This window comes from Dama dama, chromosome 20 (genome assembly GCF_033118175.1).
Source record: "Dama dama isolate Ldn47 chromosome 20, ASM3311817v1, whole genome shotgun sequence".
In the NCBI taxonomy this organism is placed as follows: domain Eukaryota; kingdom Metazoa; phylum Chordata; class Mammalia; order Artiodactyla; family Cervidae; genus Dama; species Dama dama.
In genome coordinates, this window is record NC_083700.1 from 115648967 (window position 1) to 115666057 (window position 17091).

The 17091-nt window shown below is 41.9% G+C and overlaps 1 pseudogene; it reads right to left on the reverse strand.

Moving 5' to 3' along the window:
• Window positions 1–3733: 3733 nt before the first annotated feature.
• Window positions 3734–16405, reverse strand: LOC133040016 (microcephalin-like; annotated as a pseudogene).
• Window positions 16406–17091: the final 686 nt, after the last annotated feature.

Here is a 17091-nt window from a genome sequence, read left to right on the forward strand (position 1 = left end):
TCCATTGATAGGCCACGCTGTGCTGTTATTGGACCAGGTCTTGTGAGTAGCAAAAGTTTCTGGACCATACCTTTCTTACTAGCCTCTTGGTTCAGGAAAATATTCCCTCTTGTTGCTTCTTCCCATATCTAGAGTTACATTATTAAAATCATTGATCTCATTTTATCACAGGCTCAGTCACACATCTAGTAACATAAGAAACAACCTTCTGAAACAAGCAACATAGAAAATAATATAGCTAACAGTTATTAGTAAGGTCACAAGCAAGAATTTAAGTCAAGAGTGTTCATTGGATATAGCCCAGTATACCCCAGGTCATCTGACTTAGTTAAATGATTATCAATTCAGTTCAGTCGCTCATTCGTGTCCGACTCTTTGCGACCCCATGAATCACAGCATGCCAGGCCTCCCTGTCCATCACAAACTCCCGGAGTTTACTCAAACTCATGCCCATCGAGTCAGTGATGCCATCCAGCCATCTCATCCTCTGTCATCCCCTTCTCCTCCTGCCCCCAATCCCTCCCAGCACCAGGGTCTTTTCCAATGAGTCAAAATTATTTTACCCAGGTATTAATCTCCTGGTTGTACATCATGGAGCATCTGACCTTTATCCAAAGATTGGTTATTGAGATAAGCTTTAGAAACAAACTTAGATTGTAATTTTTAATAATGTAATTAAACCTTTTAGAAATATAACAAGAAGGAACTATCTTAGAAGTGAGCCATAGTAAACACAGACCTTAATTAACAAAACTAGAACTTAATATTAAGTGAAATACAATTTTTTTTGTCATTGTGAGGGCATTAACCCTGTAGCTAGGGAAGGCTTTAACCCATCAAATAAAAATGAGGTTTGTCAGGGAACCAGGAAATCCAAGTGGTTGTCTTGGATTTCCCATAGCCCTGACTCTTTGATTTACAGCTACTGTTCACCCATTTTTAATTCTCTGATTTAAAAGTAGACTTGCCATGTTTTAAGATGCTGAAGCTGAAACTCCAATACTTTGGCCACCTCATAAGAAGAGTTGACTCATTGGAAAAGACCCTGATGCTGGGAGGGATTGGAGGCAGGAGAAGGGGACGACAGAGGATGAGATGGCTGGATGGCATCACCAACTCGATGGGCATGAGTTTGAGTAAACTCTGGGAGTTTGTGATGGACAGGGAGGCCTATAGCTGCGATTCATGGGGTCGCAAAGAGTCGGACACGACTGAGCGACTGACCTGAACTGAACTGAAGGACATCAGGATAGCAAAAGTCTAACTGTGAGGGCTTATTTTTTGTAGAAGCAGAATGAGCTTTGTCTGTATGCATTGTAATCTTAAATAATGCTTATTTACTTTACCAAAGCAACAAAAGATTTTAAAAAACAAATATAAATCACTTAAAATCAAGGAAGTTCATAATCTGTCATTGAAAGCTGCATTCTAAGAAAACTTTGTTCTCTTAACATAGAGAGTAAACTAAATTCCAGTCTGTTACCAGTTTACCAGATAACAAACAAAATTTGTTTTTCAGTTAAACTTAGAAAAGTCTTTTCCATGAATCTTGAAGAAGCAGTATTCTTGCAAAGGCATCAGAGTGAAACCATAGGAGGCATGTTTAAAATCTGATTAAATTGCAATTGACAAAGTAGCCTGGTCATTGCTGTGATATGCAACACTTTAACATGATAGCTAGAATTATAACTGACCACATTCTATCAGGGAATATCAGATCTACATGAATTCCACATAATTTTAGGATATCTATATTAGTAACATCAACCATACAGTATAACCTGAGAAGATTTATCACACCCCTTCAACAGTACTTCCCATGTAATTTAACATGTCCAATGAACCCAGGTAGTTTAATAGTTCTTTGGGATATCTCATGGGCCCTTTGAAGCATCCTAAAGTTAGCTAGTAGTCAAGTTATTTAGGAAGTTTTGTCAATAAATATCATAAGGGTTTATAACATTCAGTCAGATAGAATCATATAGATCACTGTGAAACAATATATTCACTTAACCAAAGTAACAAAGAAGATTTCAAAGGTAAACATAGAACAGATCACTTCCGAGGTTAAGAAACTTAAAATCCATTATCAAAGGCAGTTCAGTATCGCAAGAAAACTTGTATTTATGCACAAAACTCTTCCCTTGGGACCCGCTTTCCATAAAATCTTCTCACCACGTTCTGTACCCTTTACTTTTTTCTCTCATCCTGAAACAGCCACCTATAAGTCAGATGTACTTCCTTTTCCCTTCTAAAATGTAATTTCTTTCCTCATACCTTCTTTATGGAAAATACACATCCTACTTTCCTTAAGCAACCAAGAACTGACCTTTAATTAGCATTCTATAGACAGGTGAACATAAATATCAGTGATAATTTCTAAAAAAAAAAAAAAAAATTCTAGAGAACATCTCAGGACGGCATCAAACACTGTTCATTAATAGTCCAAAATCTCTAGTTGCTCTGTAAGAGTATGTTGGGGTTCAGTAATGATGTTTCAGAATCTTATTTTATTTGGAAATGACTTAGCTATCCAATAAACTTCCATCACTTAGTTTAGCACAAGCCTAGAAATTCAGGTTACCAAAATCAAGAGAGACTGTTTTAGACAGACATTTCTTTTTTTTTTTATGTATTTTATAAATATTTAATAAAGTTTTATGTAGATGAGAAAGCTCAGATATAAAAACGTTAATAATACAAAGACTAAATTCTCTGAGATGATTCTGAGGAGTCTAAACCCAGGGGAAAAATATGCAATACAACTATGTCCATTTCAATCCCTATGACTTCTCCATTTTAAAAAGGTTAAGACGGGCGAAAAAAAAAAGATGAAGGTTAAGATGATTTCAGGATTTAACAAAATAATGAAGAATAAACTTGGCCTCACTGAAATTTTAACCCAATCTTTAGGTGGAGATGATTTAAGTTCATGATTTTTCACTTTTGACTGCTGAAACCTATTTGTGCATATAATCAGAAAGTCAAAAAGGTTTTCTATTGTTGTTACTTTTGCTTTAATGGCATAGTCTGCTGCCATGGTTTTAATTAGATAGGAATAAATCTATTTAAATTATACACTTAAAGCAAATAAAAAGAAGTTTAAAAAGGTCTATTACAATGAACTACTTGCTTAAAGTATTTTAAAAAAATATATTTCTTCAGAACTAACACCAGCTAGTTTTTTCAAAAATAAATATTGATAACTTACTTTCATATTTATGCTTTTGTCTTTTTTTGACAAAATGCCATGATTTACACTGCCATGATTTCCCTTCTAAAATAAACAACCTCACTGTTATAAACAGATGCATGATTTACACTGCTTTAATTTCCCTTTTAAAGTAAACAGCCTCCCTGTTATAAACAGATCATTTTAAAAGCTCTCCACTAGTGTGCATCTTTGCTCAATGATGTTGCAGTGAGAGGCTACAGTGAAACCAGGACAAACACCCTCTCTAGGCCATTCTTCACCAAAGACAGCACCTATAGGACTTAGAGAAATGTATTTGTAACAACAGGCTTAAGCAAGGAACCTAGAACCTCCTTAGGGCAGTAAGCTGTCTATTCCTCAGGAATAATGAATTTACCATTGTAAATATCAAACATACGTTCTTCAAAGATTTTTTAAAAAGGGAAAAAAGAAATATTTTGCTTATGAAAAAGCTGTTAGGTGTGGCAGACGGACGCCCTGTTGCACATTCTCAGAGCGCAGAGACCTGTGAAAGGAGGCTCACATACTTTCTCTACTTCCTTGGGCTGGCGCTTCCCTCTCCATTGATCCTTCCTCAGCACAGTCACCTACAGCGTTCAGTTCACCCTCACTGTGCGCTTCAGCAGACTCCGTCGTTTCGGGAGGCGTGCCTTCTTTCTTCATGCTCTGGGTGTCAGTGCATTCTTTCCTCTCCTCCCTGCTTCCTTTCAGAGGGCTGGGCTCTCCCTGTGGTCCCGTCCGGGGGACAAGTTCACTGGGGGCGTGCGGAGCGTCACCCCCAGCGGGGCGGGCATCGCCCCCGCCCTGGGCCTCGGCCTGGGCACAGGGCCCGGGAGTCCCGTCAGCAGCAGGCATGCCCCCAGAGGTCCCGCCGCCCAGCCCCGCGTCTGCCCCGGGGAGCGCAGGCCTCTCCAGGCAGGGGCCGGGCTTCGCCGTGGAGCAGGTGCCGACGGCGGGTTTGGGGCCTCTGCCGATGAGGGAGAGGTCAGCCCTGTCCAGGAGGCTGGTCCTCTCGGTCTTGGAAAGGCTCCTCTGGCCTTGGAGCGGAGAGGGGCTGGAGGGCAGCTGCTCCCCAAGAAGCCCCTCCGAGACCCTCTCCTTGAGATTGTCAGGAGAAAAGTAATCATCGTATGAGGACTCCTCGAGGGCCAGACTCTTGACAGCGGGCCTCCACACAGAGCACAGGCCGCTCTCCGCCTCCCACAGCCGCAGGCAGGCTGCAGGGCGCGGCCTGAGGGACCGCCTCCTCTTCCGCCCCTCCTCTGAGGCTGGCCAGTTCTCTGGGGTCTTCCTTCTCTTGACGGAGGAGCCCATGGCTTGTACACGGCCCTCGGGGCGGCCTTTTGCAGCAGAGGACACAGGAGACAAACGCTTCTTCCCGTCAGACAGCCCCTGGACTGCCGGCCGCGATGGCTTTGAGACGGGGGTGACAACCCCACCCGCAGCCCTGCTCTGCTGGGGGGGTCTCTGCCTTGGGAGGACTTCTGGTGGATCTGGGAGGAGTCCAGAGACCCAGGGGACTGGGAGCTGCTGAGGGGCCGCCACGGCCTGTCTGCAACACCGGCGACGCAGCACACAGATCACTTTCCCTCTCAGTAATGAACTCGCCCCGCTTCCTCTCCCGGGTCCCACTTGCAGAGCCTCCACAAGAATCGTCAGCAGACATGGGCAGACCACCGGCAGAAGAGTTGACTGAACACAAAGTATCATGTGAAAGGTTCAAAGATGCTTCACGCAGAGAGTTCACAGTGTTATCATCAGACTGTTCAATCATCTGGGAGGAGGTGGGGGAAAGGTTTTCCCGTTTCTCCTTCATCTCCTGCAGCCTCTTCTTCATTGCACTGTGGTGGCCCCTGTAGACTTTACCTGTTGGACTGTGCACCAACGAGCCATTAGATTCAAATAAGAGGACAGGAACATTGGTACCCAGAGTGGTTTTCTGCTGCTGCAGCTCTTTAGCCATTTTCTCAAATTTCTTTTGCAGTCTTTTATCATTTTCTGGTGTCTTGGGAATAAAATCTTTGGGCTGCATACACTTGCGTTTTCAACCCAGAGCACTGAGACGAGCTTCACACCTCTCTTCTGTGCTTTTTCCCAGGTGCTCTGGTACCCGTCTTTGAACACGACATGAGTTACTTGTTTGTTAAAAGTTTTTGAAACCTTTGCCCCCATATCCACAAGTTGACTGCTAAAGGTCTTGTTTCTGTCCCATTGGCTGACCACACTTCAACATAGGCCACAACATCTTTTAGGACCGGGCCCCCTAGACAGACATTTCTAAAGCATAATTATTCTTAATAGAATTTATCTAAAAGCTCATATCTCATTTGTATTTCTTTTTTAAGTTTCTTCACTTGAGGTACTTTCCTTGCTGACAAACTTGTAACAGATATAACAATATAACAATATCTAAGTTATGATAAACCTAGGCACAATGAACATATTATGCTTAATGCTAATGACTCTTAGACATGTCTATATCAGATTAGCAAATGAATATTAATACTAGATATTCAAAATTGAATATTTCCCAGTTCATGTGAATCTGAAATTTATTTAGGTTAGTTTCTCTTGCATTTAGAATTGTCTGATTTGCAAGTGCTTACTTTTCTTTAGGTCAATTAAATTAGAACTCATTGACAACTTCAGCAATATTATCAAAGAAATAAACAAAAGACACACACTGAGACATAGAGGAAAACAACAGAATGGAAAAGACTAGAGATCTCTTCAAGAAAATTAGAGATATCAAGGGAATATTTCATGCAAAGATGGGCTCAATAAAGGACAGAAATGGTAGGGACCTAACAGAAGCAGAAGATAAGAAGAGGTGGCAAGAATACACAGAAGAACTATTAAAAAAAAAAGATCTTCACGACCCAGATGACCACGATGGTGTGATCACTCACCTAGAGCCAGACGTCCTGGCATGCGAAGTCAAGTGGGTCTTAGGAAACGTCACAAAGAACAAAACTAGTGGAGGTGATGGAATTCCAGTTGAGCTATTTCAAATCTTAAAAGACAATGGTGTGAACGTGCTGCACTCAATATGCCAGCAAATTTGGAAAACTCAGCAGTGGCCACAGGACTGGAAAATGTCAGTTTTCATTCCAATCCCGAAGAAGGGCAATGGCAAAGAATGTTCAAGCTGACACACAATTGCACTCATCTTACACACTAGCAAAGTAATGCTCAGAATTCTCCAAGCCAGGCTTCAACAATACGTGAACCGTGAACTTACAGATGTTCAAGCTGGATTTAGAAAAGGCAGAGGAACCAGAGATCAAATTGCCAACATCCATTGGATCATTGAAAAAGTGAGAGAGTTCCAGAAAAGCATCTACTTCTGTTTTATTGACTACCCCAAAGCCTTTGACTGTGTGGATCACAACAAACTGAAAAATTCTTCAAGAGATGGGAATCCCAGACCACCTGACCTGCCTCTTGAGAAACCCATATGCAGGTCAGGAAGCAACAGTTAGAACTGGAAATGGAACAACAGACTGGTTCCAAAGAGGAAAAGGAGTACGTCAAGGCTGTATATTGTCACCCTGCTTATTTAACTTATATGCAGAGTACATCATGAGAAACGCTGGGCTGGAGGAAGCACAAGTGGGAATCAAGATTGCCGGGAGAAATATCAATAACCTCAGATATGCAGATGACACCACCCTTATGGCAGAAAGTGAAGAAGACCTAAAGAGCCTCTTGATGAAAGTGAAAGAAGAGAGTGAAAAAGTTGGCTTAAAGCTCAACATTCAGAAAACTAAGATCATAGCATCTGGTCCCATTACTTCATGGAAAATAGATGGGGAAACAGTGGCAGACATTGCTTTTTTTTTTTTTTTTTTATTCTAAAATCACTGTAGATGGTGATTGCAGCCATGAAATTAAAAAATGATAACTCCTTGGAAGAAAAGTTATAACCAACCTAGACAGCATATTAAAAAGCAGAGACATTACTTTGCCAACAAAGGTCCATTTAGTCAAAGCTACGGTTTTTCCAGTAGTCATGTATGGATGTGAGAGTTGGACTATAATGAAAGCTGAGCACTGAAGAATCTACGTTTTTGAACTGTGGTGTTGGAGAAGACTCTTGAGAGTCCCTTGGAGACTCAAGGAGATCCAACCAGTCCATCCTAAAGGAGATCAGTCCTCAATATTCATTGGAAGCACTGTTGCTAAAGCTGAAACTCCAATACTTTGGCCACCTAATGAGAAGAACTGACTCACTGGAAAAGACCCTGATGTTGGGAAAGATTGAAGATAGAAGGAGAAGGGGAAGACAGAGGGTGAAATGGTTGGATGACATCACTGACTCAATGGACATGAGTTTGAGTAAGCTCTGGGAGTTGGTGATGGACAGTGAGGCCTGGTGTGCTGCAGTCCACGGAGCTGCAAAGAGTCAGACACAACTGAACAACTGAACTGACTGACTGAGACATACATAAATCCAAACAGACAGACAGATATCTCATAGTTTTCCACTTGAGATTTAAAATGTCTCTTTGATCCCCCCCTTCTTTTTTTTTTTTTGCTTGAAGTTCTAATTTGCCCAAGGCTGAGGTCTCAAGCAAAGTGTGCTGTGTATTTCAGGGACATGGAAAGAGTCAAGCTTTTCTCTAGGCAGGCTTTTTAGCAAGCTGTTTGTTTTTAATTGCATATGCAAGAAGAACCGGTTTTGCAGTTTCCAAGAAAAAAATTTTATTTTAACCAGTTTTCTCTGGAGTCTAAGGAATATCATGGCCATCCTGTGTCAAAAAGTCATCTTTCCTTCCTGCAGTCATAGTTTTATACCCAAATTATAGACCAAATAGTGCTCAAATTGACTCTAATATCAGGGGCAGATTAGCTGATAAAAATCTTAGATTGTCCCTCTGGTGAGAAGGGAGGGACATCCTTCCCATCAGATGATTCTTCCCATTAGAAGAATCTGAAGGGTTCAGGGAATTTGCAGGAGTCGGGGAAGCTTGGTCCTTCCCCACCCTGAGAGACAGGAGTAGTTAGAAGGGAATTCTCTAGGATGTTCAGGAGTGGGGGAAGCTTGGTTCAATCCCCACCTGAGAGATCAACATAGTTAGACAGGGATTCTTTAGAAAGTTAGGAAAGATTTTGATCCTTCAGACTTTTTGAATATTGGAGAAAGACCTGAACCAAAGGGAACCTCAGGATCCTTTCCTAGAGATCATGTGGATATGAAAGGTCGAGTAGGGGTCATCTAGGAAATCTGATGGAGAGAGACAAAGGGGGATAGGAAACAGGGAGGCAACAGAAAGACACATGAGGCATGAGTCCCTCAAATCCGGATTCTGACTGAGGGCCGTGAAGGACTGAATGTAAGGAAATCCTAAGTCCTTCCCCTGCTTTTGGCAAAAGCTAGTGTGCCATTCAGAGGCCATTTTTGGGGGTCCCCTAGTTTGTATTGGTCTAGGCCTTTTGCAGTGTGAAAATGTTCCAGTTTCTGAGAATGTGTCCAAGGGGTGAGTCTGAGAGAGGCTCCCAGGAGGCACCAGAACACACACAGCCTACCTGCCACGGAATGGGGTACTGAGAGTCACCGGCTGACAGAAAGGCGTCCCTTTTGCCCCAGTGAGCTCTCCGTGCGACTAACGGCACAAAGATGGCCGACCGTCCCAACAGTCACGTCTGACAGTGAGAGCTGACCCCTGAGAACCACGCGGCTAAGGCACCATGTGACCCGGGCAGAGAAAGATAGAGCTTCCCAGGAGCAACCAGGTGACACCAGTTGGTGATTCCCTGAAACGCGGAAGGCACTCTTGGGATGGCTCACAGGCAACACCGAGGCTCCTATAAATCAATCTGGACTGAAAGGGAAAAAAGTGAAAGTGACAGGGAAGAAGGCTGAGGAATACACCTCACAATCCTATCGGGGAGGCTGTGGCCAGGGGACAATGGCCTCTGCTTTGCTCCAACCACTATGTGCCTGACAAGGTGATCAGAAGTTGTCTTGCTGGGGGTGGATGCCCTTGTGGCCTGATCAGTTACATGTCCCCCTTATCCTCATATGGGAGTCTTCATGTGGCAGGAACCCTAATGGCTTTTAAGTGCCTGACCCATGCCCACACAATATTGGTTGGCTTAGTCCTCAGTTAGAAAGAAGGAAAAGGAGAGACCCTCACCATTCGGGTGGCAACTACTGAGGTGCTTTGAGCAGCAGGGCCTTTGGAACAAACCAGAGGGTGACACAGATCAGAGTCCCTCAGTTGCTTCCACAGCACTTGCCTGTTCACAGAGGGTCCCTATGAGAAAGGAGAAGTGAGGAGGTGGGGAAGAGACCCCAAGTCCCCATGACGTGAAAGTGAAGTCACTCAGTTGTGTCTGACTCTTTGCGACCCCGTGGACTGTAGCCTACCAGGCTCCTCCATCCATGGGATTCCCCAAGCAAGAATACTGGAGTGGGTTGCCATTTCCTTCTCCAGGGGATCTTTCCCACCCACGGATCGAATTCGAGTCTCCCAAATTGCAGGCAGACGCTTAACCCTCTGAGCCACCAAGGAAGTCCCCATAAGGGCCACCAAAAATGCCGTCATCTGGGAGAGGGCTGGAAAAGGATTTCCAGACATGAGACAGAATGAGAGGGAAATAAAGTTTATTAGAATGGAAGATGCTGTTAGAACAGTTGTCCAGCTCAAGGGAGAATCAACGTTGAACAGGAGTCCTTAATCCACTTTTATCCCCAGGGTGCAGGGAGTGGGATAGGGGGTCTTGTGGGCCATTTGCTGATTGGGTGAGGCACATATACTGGGTGGAAGGAAGAGTAAGGCAAATACCTTCTCCCTGTGTGGGGTAGGAGGGGAGACAGGTTATACTGCTCAGAAGGACCTGAAATCTGTTTTAATAGTTACAAAATGGGGGAGAGAAGGATGATAAGGGTGTGGTTTTTCCATTCCTGCATCCCTCCTTGGTCTTATCTGCCCTTTAGTCCTTGGGTCACCACAGAAACCTCCTTCTAATTTTGTACAGAGAAGGGAAAAAAGTCTGACACTTGTAATTTGTTTCCTCCTCTTGGGAACCCCTAGACTTCCTGCTTGTTACCCTCTCACTAGAAGGGTGGGATGAGGAGGAGGAGGAAGGTGGGAGGGATGTTCAAGGGGGAGGGGACATGGGTAAATCTATGGCTGATTCATGTGGATGTTTGGTAGAAACCAACACAATACTGTAAAGCAATTATCCTGCAACTAAAAATAAATAAATTCTGAAAAAAGATTGTGATATGTGATGAAATATGGATTTTATACAACAACCAGCGACAATTGGCTTAGTGGTTCAACCAAGAAGAGCTCCAAAGCACTTTCAAAGCCAAACTTGCACCAAAAAAAAGTCATGACCACTGTTTGGTGGTTTGCTGCCCATCTGATCTACTAAAGCTTTCTGAATCCCAGCAAAGTCATTATATCTGAGAAGTATGCTCAGCAAACTGATGAGATACACTGAAAACTGCAATGCCTACAACCAACACTGGTCAACAGAATGGGCCCAATTCTTCTCCAGGGCAACGCCTGACCACATGTCACACAATCAATGCTCCAAAAGTTGAGCCAATTAGGTTATGAAATTTTACTTCATCTGCCATGTTCACCTGACTTCTCACCAATTGTCTACTGATTCTTCAATCATTTCAACAACTTTTTGCAAGGAAAATGCTTCCACAACCAGCAGGAGACAGAAAATGCTTTCCAAGATCTTGTTGAATCCTAAAGCATGGATTTTTATGCTACAGAAAAAAGTAAACTTATTTCACAAGGGTAAAAATGTGTTGACTGTAAAGGTGGATATTTTGATTAATAGAGATGTGTTTGAGCCCAGTTATGTGATTTAAAATTCACAATCCAAAACAAACAAAATTCACCAATCTAAATAATATGAAAATTTTAAATTAGGTTACTGGTTTGTTTAATTGTAATAATTCCTTATATATTCTGAATATTATACTCTTATCAGACAAAACATTCGCAAATACTTTTCCCATCCCACAGGTTGCCTTTCCACACTTTTATTTAAGTCTTTAATGCACACGTTTTTAATTTTGATGTAGTCCCATGTATCTATTTTTACTTTTGTTTCAAATTCTTTTGTTGTCATATCCAAGAAACCATTGCAAAATTTAAGGTCATTAAGCTTTACTTAGGAGTTTAAAAGACTTGGGTCATACATTCAGGATTTTAATCCATTTTAAGTTAGTTTTTGTTCATGATGCAAGGTTAAGTGACTGAACAGCCATTTTCCCAAAACCATTTGTTGAAAGGGCTGTCTTTTCCCCAGTGAGATGTCTTGGCACGTTTGTTTTCAATCATTTGATTATATTGACAAAGGTTCGTTTCTGGCCTCTCTGCTCTGCACCACTGTTCTACAAGTCTGTCTTTGTGTCAGTCCCTCACTGTTTTGATTACTGTAGATTTGTAATACATTTTCAGATTTAGAAGTCTGAGACCTCCAACTTTGTCTTCAAGATTGTTTTAGTTATTTGGTCTTTCTTGAGAATCCATTTGAATTTTTAAATGTGCTTTTCATTTTATGCAAAAAATAAAGCTGTGATTTCAATAAGGATTACATTGACTCTTAGATCACAGTGGGTGATATTGCCAGCTTCCAACTCATTCACATAGGCTATTTTTCATTTTTTTTAATTACTTGTAATTTCTTTCAACTATGGTTTCTAATTTTGCATTTGCCTCTTTGGGTGAGTCCTTAGTAATTTTTTTTGATATTTTTGTAAATAAATTCACTTTATTAATTCCTTTTCACATAGTTCATTGACAGTGCATAGTAATGCTGCTGATTTTAATGTATTAATTTTGTATATTGACAATTTGCTATTTCTAATAGATTTTTAATGGATTTTTAGGGTTTTGTATATATATTATAACATCATATGTAAACAGATATTTTAAATTCTTTATCAATTTGGATCTCTTTGATATCTTTTTTCATGATTAATTGCTGTAGTCAAGATCTCCAGTGAATAGAAGTGGGGAGAGCAGGCATCCTTACTTTGTTCCTAATCTTATAGGAAAATCTTATATATATCACATATACATACATACATATATATATATATATATACATACATACATACATACATATATCATGGGCTTCCCTGGTGGGGCAGATGGTAAAGAATCCACCTGCAATACAGAAAACCTGGGTTCGATCCTTGGGTTGGGAAGATCCCCTGGATCTTGGCAACCCACTGGCTTGGCAACCCACTCCAGTATTCTTGCCTGGGGAATCCCAAGGACAGAGGAGTCTGGCGGGCTACAAGCCGGACATGATTGAGTGAATAAGCACACAGCACATGGCATATTTATATAGCAAGGCTTATATTCATATATAAACCACATGGTTCATATATAAACCATATATATAAAACATATATATATATGTCATGGCTTACATTCATATACCTGATGAAAAAGTATTGATTTTTATCAAATTTTACCTGCATTAATTGAGACGATCCTGGATTTTTCCTGCCATCATTCTCTTAATGTACTGTATTATATTCTTTGAATTTCAAAACATCACATGCTTTTATAATATTTATTTACATTTACTCAGTAATACTATTCTCTCTCCCCTCATATGTTTATGTATTACACACACAAAAACATGTTGTCATTAAGAGTTTTTTTGTAGAAATGAAAATAAACATTGTCTTGTTGTATCACCTTGACCCAAATTACACACAGAAAAAAGTCCCTAATGACTTTCGCGTATGTTTTACCATTTCTCTTGACCCTACCCAGGTGCAGAGCCTTGCCATCTTCCATTAAGCAATGATAAGCATTCACTGAAAGGCACTGACTTTCAAGAAGCATTGACTCCTGCCTCCACCTGACCTCTTTCCAGCCCACCTTCACTACCATCACAGAAGAGAATTGTTTAAGAAATAATTAAAATATGTGGGCAAGTTTCCACATGGTGTGATTGACGTCGCTGGCATAGGTTTTTCTTCAGTGGCTCAGGTCTGACAAACAGTACATCTCATCAAGGAGCCAGGTCAGTGGTCTAATGTGAATCTTCTGGCTCCACTTGGATCACGTGTTTCCATGGTTCCTGCCCCACCACACCAAGGGTATGGGTTACATTGTCTTTAGAGGTGATGACTCAGACCTCCAGGCACAGAATTCACCTTCCTAGTCTCAGAATGGCATACATAGATCTTTCTATTTATGCTAATATTTTATATTTATAATTATATTTAAAAAATTATACAGTGACATTCACTCCTGAAACTTACCACTACACAGATCAGGACAAAGAAGCTTTCCTAAATTCCATTTCTTGTACTCCAGAGTTAACTACTCTCATGACTCTAAAATCAATGCTATAAATTCAAGGGAAAAACTGAATGTAAAAGAGGATGCACCTTGTCAAAGAATATGTAGAGGACTTTGAAAAATAAGGAGCAAGAGAGAGATGTCCTAAATCATTCCATTTAGTGCAACAATTGAAGCTGAAGTTTTAGCAAATATCTAATAGAAAATAAGAAAGAAAACCCAAATGGCCAGAAATACTTTGAAAAAGTTACTAGAACATATCGGCAACTAGGAAATACAAATTAAAACGAAACAGCACAGATTTAACACATGCAGAAAAATGAGGACATTTGAAAACTAAGACTCATGCATTGCTGATAGCATTCCATTGGTACAATCTTTTTGAGAGGAAAATTGCCCAGATAAGTATAAACATAAATTTATGTAATGTGATTGCTCACCAAGAACAGTGAAAGGCCAGAATGATTTACAGCAAAGAAAAAAAAAAAAAAAATCAACCTCCTGTTCCCATAGATGTTATGTATGTAGTCCATTTAGATTTTTGAAGAACTAGAACAGAAAAGAGAGATTGGCGTGGACAATCCTCTGTGCCCACCATGTTAGACAACACCTTGGTGCACCTTATAGACCAAACAGTCCCTTGGAACCAGGACATCTTGAAAGGGGAGGCTTTTATCTCTACGACTGAGTAGAGTAACTGGATGACAAAATGGAATAATGATGGAAGAAAAGGAGGCTCCATTATGTAAGATTAATGTTGAAATTAATGAGGTTTAGGAAAAGTATGTCTTTATACACTTAGAGGTGAGAAAATGTTCATAATATTCATTATTGAAAAACCAACTAAAAAGCAAGTAACATAAATGTCTCTCTAAAGAAGATTCTACAAGTAATTCAGATATGTTTTCATGTTTAAAGTAAATGAAATAAGTGATGGAGAACATGGAAGGATTGGGAAAGGTGAAAAAGATCCATGCAGAGTACCCTTTGACATACAGCTGCAGAGGTGATACACCCCTGAGATGGGAGAGTGAAGGTTTTCGCCAACCTTGCCAGATGAGAGCAGACTCCCTCACTGCCTGCCTGTGAGAGTCGCCAGAGTCATCATAACTAGTTAACACAAAGTGGATGACTTATAGCCATAGGAATTTGTTTTCTCATAAGTTTGAAGGATAGATGTCCAAAATCAAGTTGTCACCAGGGTCTGCTGCCCTTGATAACTTTAGACAAATATTCTCCCTTGCCTCATCCTGGGGGTTCCTGGCAATGTTGATGTTCCTTCCCCTGTTCCTGCATCGTTCCAACTTCTGTCCAGTCTTTACATGTCCTTTGACCTTGTGTCTTTGGGCCTTTTCGTCTTCTTCAATGGACACCAGTTATTGAATTTAGGACCCACCTAATCCAGCATGACATCTTTCTAATTCACTTGGAAAGACCCTATTTCCAAGTAAGGTCACATTCTGAGTTTCTGGGTACTCATTTTTGGAGGCAGACATTATTCACATAACTACACTGGTGCTGTGTCTGATTCAGGGAATTTATATTCCTCAGCTGCTGAGTGTAGTGCTGCATCTACACCAAGCAGGTGCATACTGCTAACGTTCCGAAGCAATGTAACACATGACAACAATGCTTTGGTTTATTTCATCAAGTACTGGGGAAAACGTGATAATACAATCATGATTTGGATGTTTACATCTCTTTTAACTGTTTTTACTTCATATATTTTAAGTTTTCATAATTTGTATACAAACTTAAGTTTTTCACATCATCCAGCTTGGACATTTTCATTTGGAAACACCCCTTTATAATATGCAAACCTTTTCCCTGAAATCTGCTTTGTCTAATAATTATGGAGCCATAAGAGCCTCATTTTCCTTAGGATATTCATAACACAACTATCTCCAGCTTTTTACTATAAAACTTTCTATATTTTTCTATTAACCATATACAACATTTATAATGTGATTCGGGATGTCTTCCCAGGATGAAAATATTTTGTTTTAACATATGTTTACTCAATTTGCATTGATAGAAGAGCCGCCTTATGGCTGGGAAAGGGCTGCGCTTATTCAGCAGGCTCAGAGGCCTGCACATCACCTTTGTCATGCCAACACACCGGGATGAGACAGAGGAAGAGCTGTGGGCCAGAAGGCCACAGCTGCAGCCCTGGGGAGGCCTTTCCAAGGAGGACCACTGGGTTCTTCTAAATTGTCTTGCTTCTTGCTCAATGGGCCCCAGTAGTTCAGAATGATTTCAGGGAGTCACTCCTAACCGTCATGTTCTGGGCTGAGATGTATCAGAGGAAGTTTGGCCACAGGACTACCTCTCTCTGGGACCCTGGGAGTAGGGAGCCCCAGTGCACTCAGAGGCCAAGTCTCTAATTGGCCATTTGAGGCCACAAATCCTAGCTGTGCCAAGTGGAGAGCATCTTCCCAGCAGAGGGACCCAAAGATGCAGGTGCCATGAGTACCAGCTGGCTGAGGGGACAGACACAGGGAGCAGGTGAGCTGAGCCCATCCCCCCTTCTGCTTTTACCGAGACCTAAGAGCTTCCTGCAGAAGGTCCTTGGAGCACCTGACCTCCCTCTCACCCTGACCCAGGTGCTCTCTTCTGCTCCCTCCCTCCCCACTTCACTTCCCCGCACAGGAGGCCAGAGCTGAACAGGGTGGAGGGCGCTCAGTGCCACGTCATTATCCTCAGCACAGACCTGGGTCAGGAGTCCTGTCCGCCCCGGGAGCACAGGGTCCTGGGTGAGCCGTGCCCCTCCCGACATCACAGGAGCAGTGCGGTCATCACTCAGCAGGGCGTGGTCAGCATCACTGACAGGTGAGTCCTGGGAGCCTGGACCTGGACGTATCACTGCCCACCCCCCAACTGCACTGGGCATGATCAGTCAGGACAGCAGGTCTGAACACTAATGAAAATAGAAATAATCAGCAGGTCTCAAATAAACATGGGCTTAAATTCAGTGGCCTGAGACCTTGCATTTCTGACCAGCTTTAGGTAATGATATTGTTATAGGGCCTCAGACTGCATTTGCCTAACTAAATTGACAAGGAAAGGACACAGGGCCCAGTCATTAAATACAGAGGCTTGCAGTCAACACTAGATTCTTCTGCTTCACAGGGGAAGGTACATATGAAGTTTAATCATAGGTTTACTGAAGTGGCCACAGCCCCACTGCAGTATCTCAACAGCCAACAGAATGTCTGAGTTTATTTTCAAAAACCATCTTGGCTTCCCAGAAGAAAATGCAAATTGTTTCTCATGGGCTTCACTAAGCATCCTAGGGGTCATTGTTCTCAGGACCCAAGGCCCCTGAAATGGACAAACTGTCCTGGGAAACAGAATAGAACATGAAGCTGGGAACCACAAGGGACATAAAAGCAAGACAGCAGGACTGGGGTGGTGGGGAAAAGATGATCACTCCGGCCACAGTGGCTCTATTGTGTGTACGAACAGGATGTAAGCAGAGATGGAAAGAAAAATCTTCGGTTCAGTTCAGTCACTCAGTCGTGTCTGACTCTTTTTGACCCCATTGACTGCAGCACGCCTGGCCTCCCTGTCCATCAC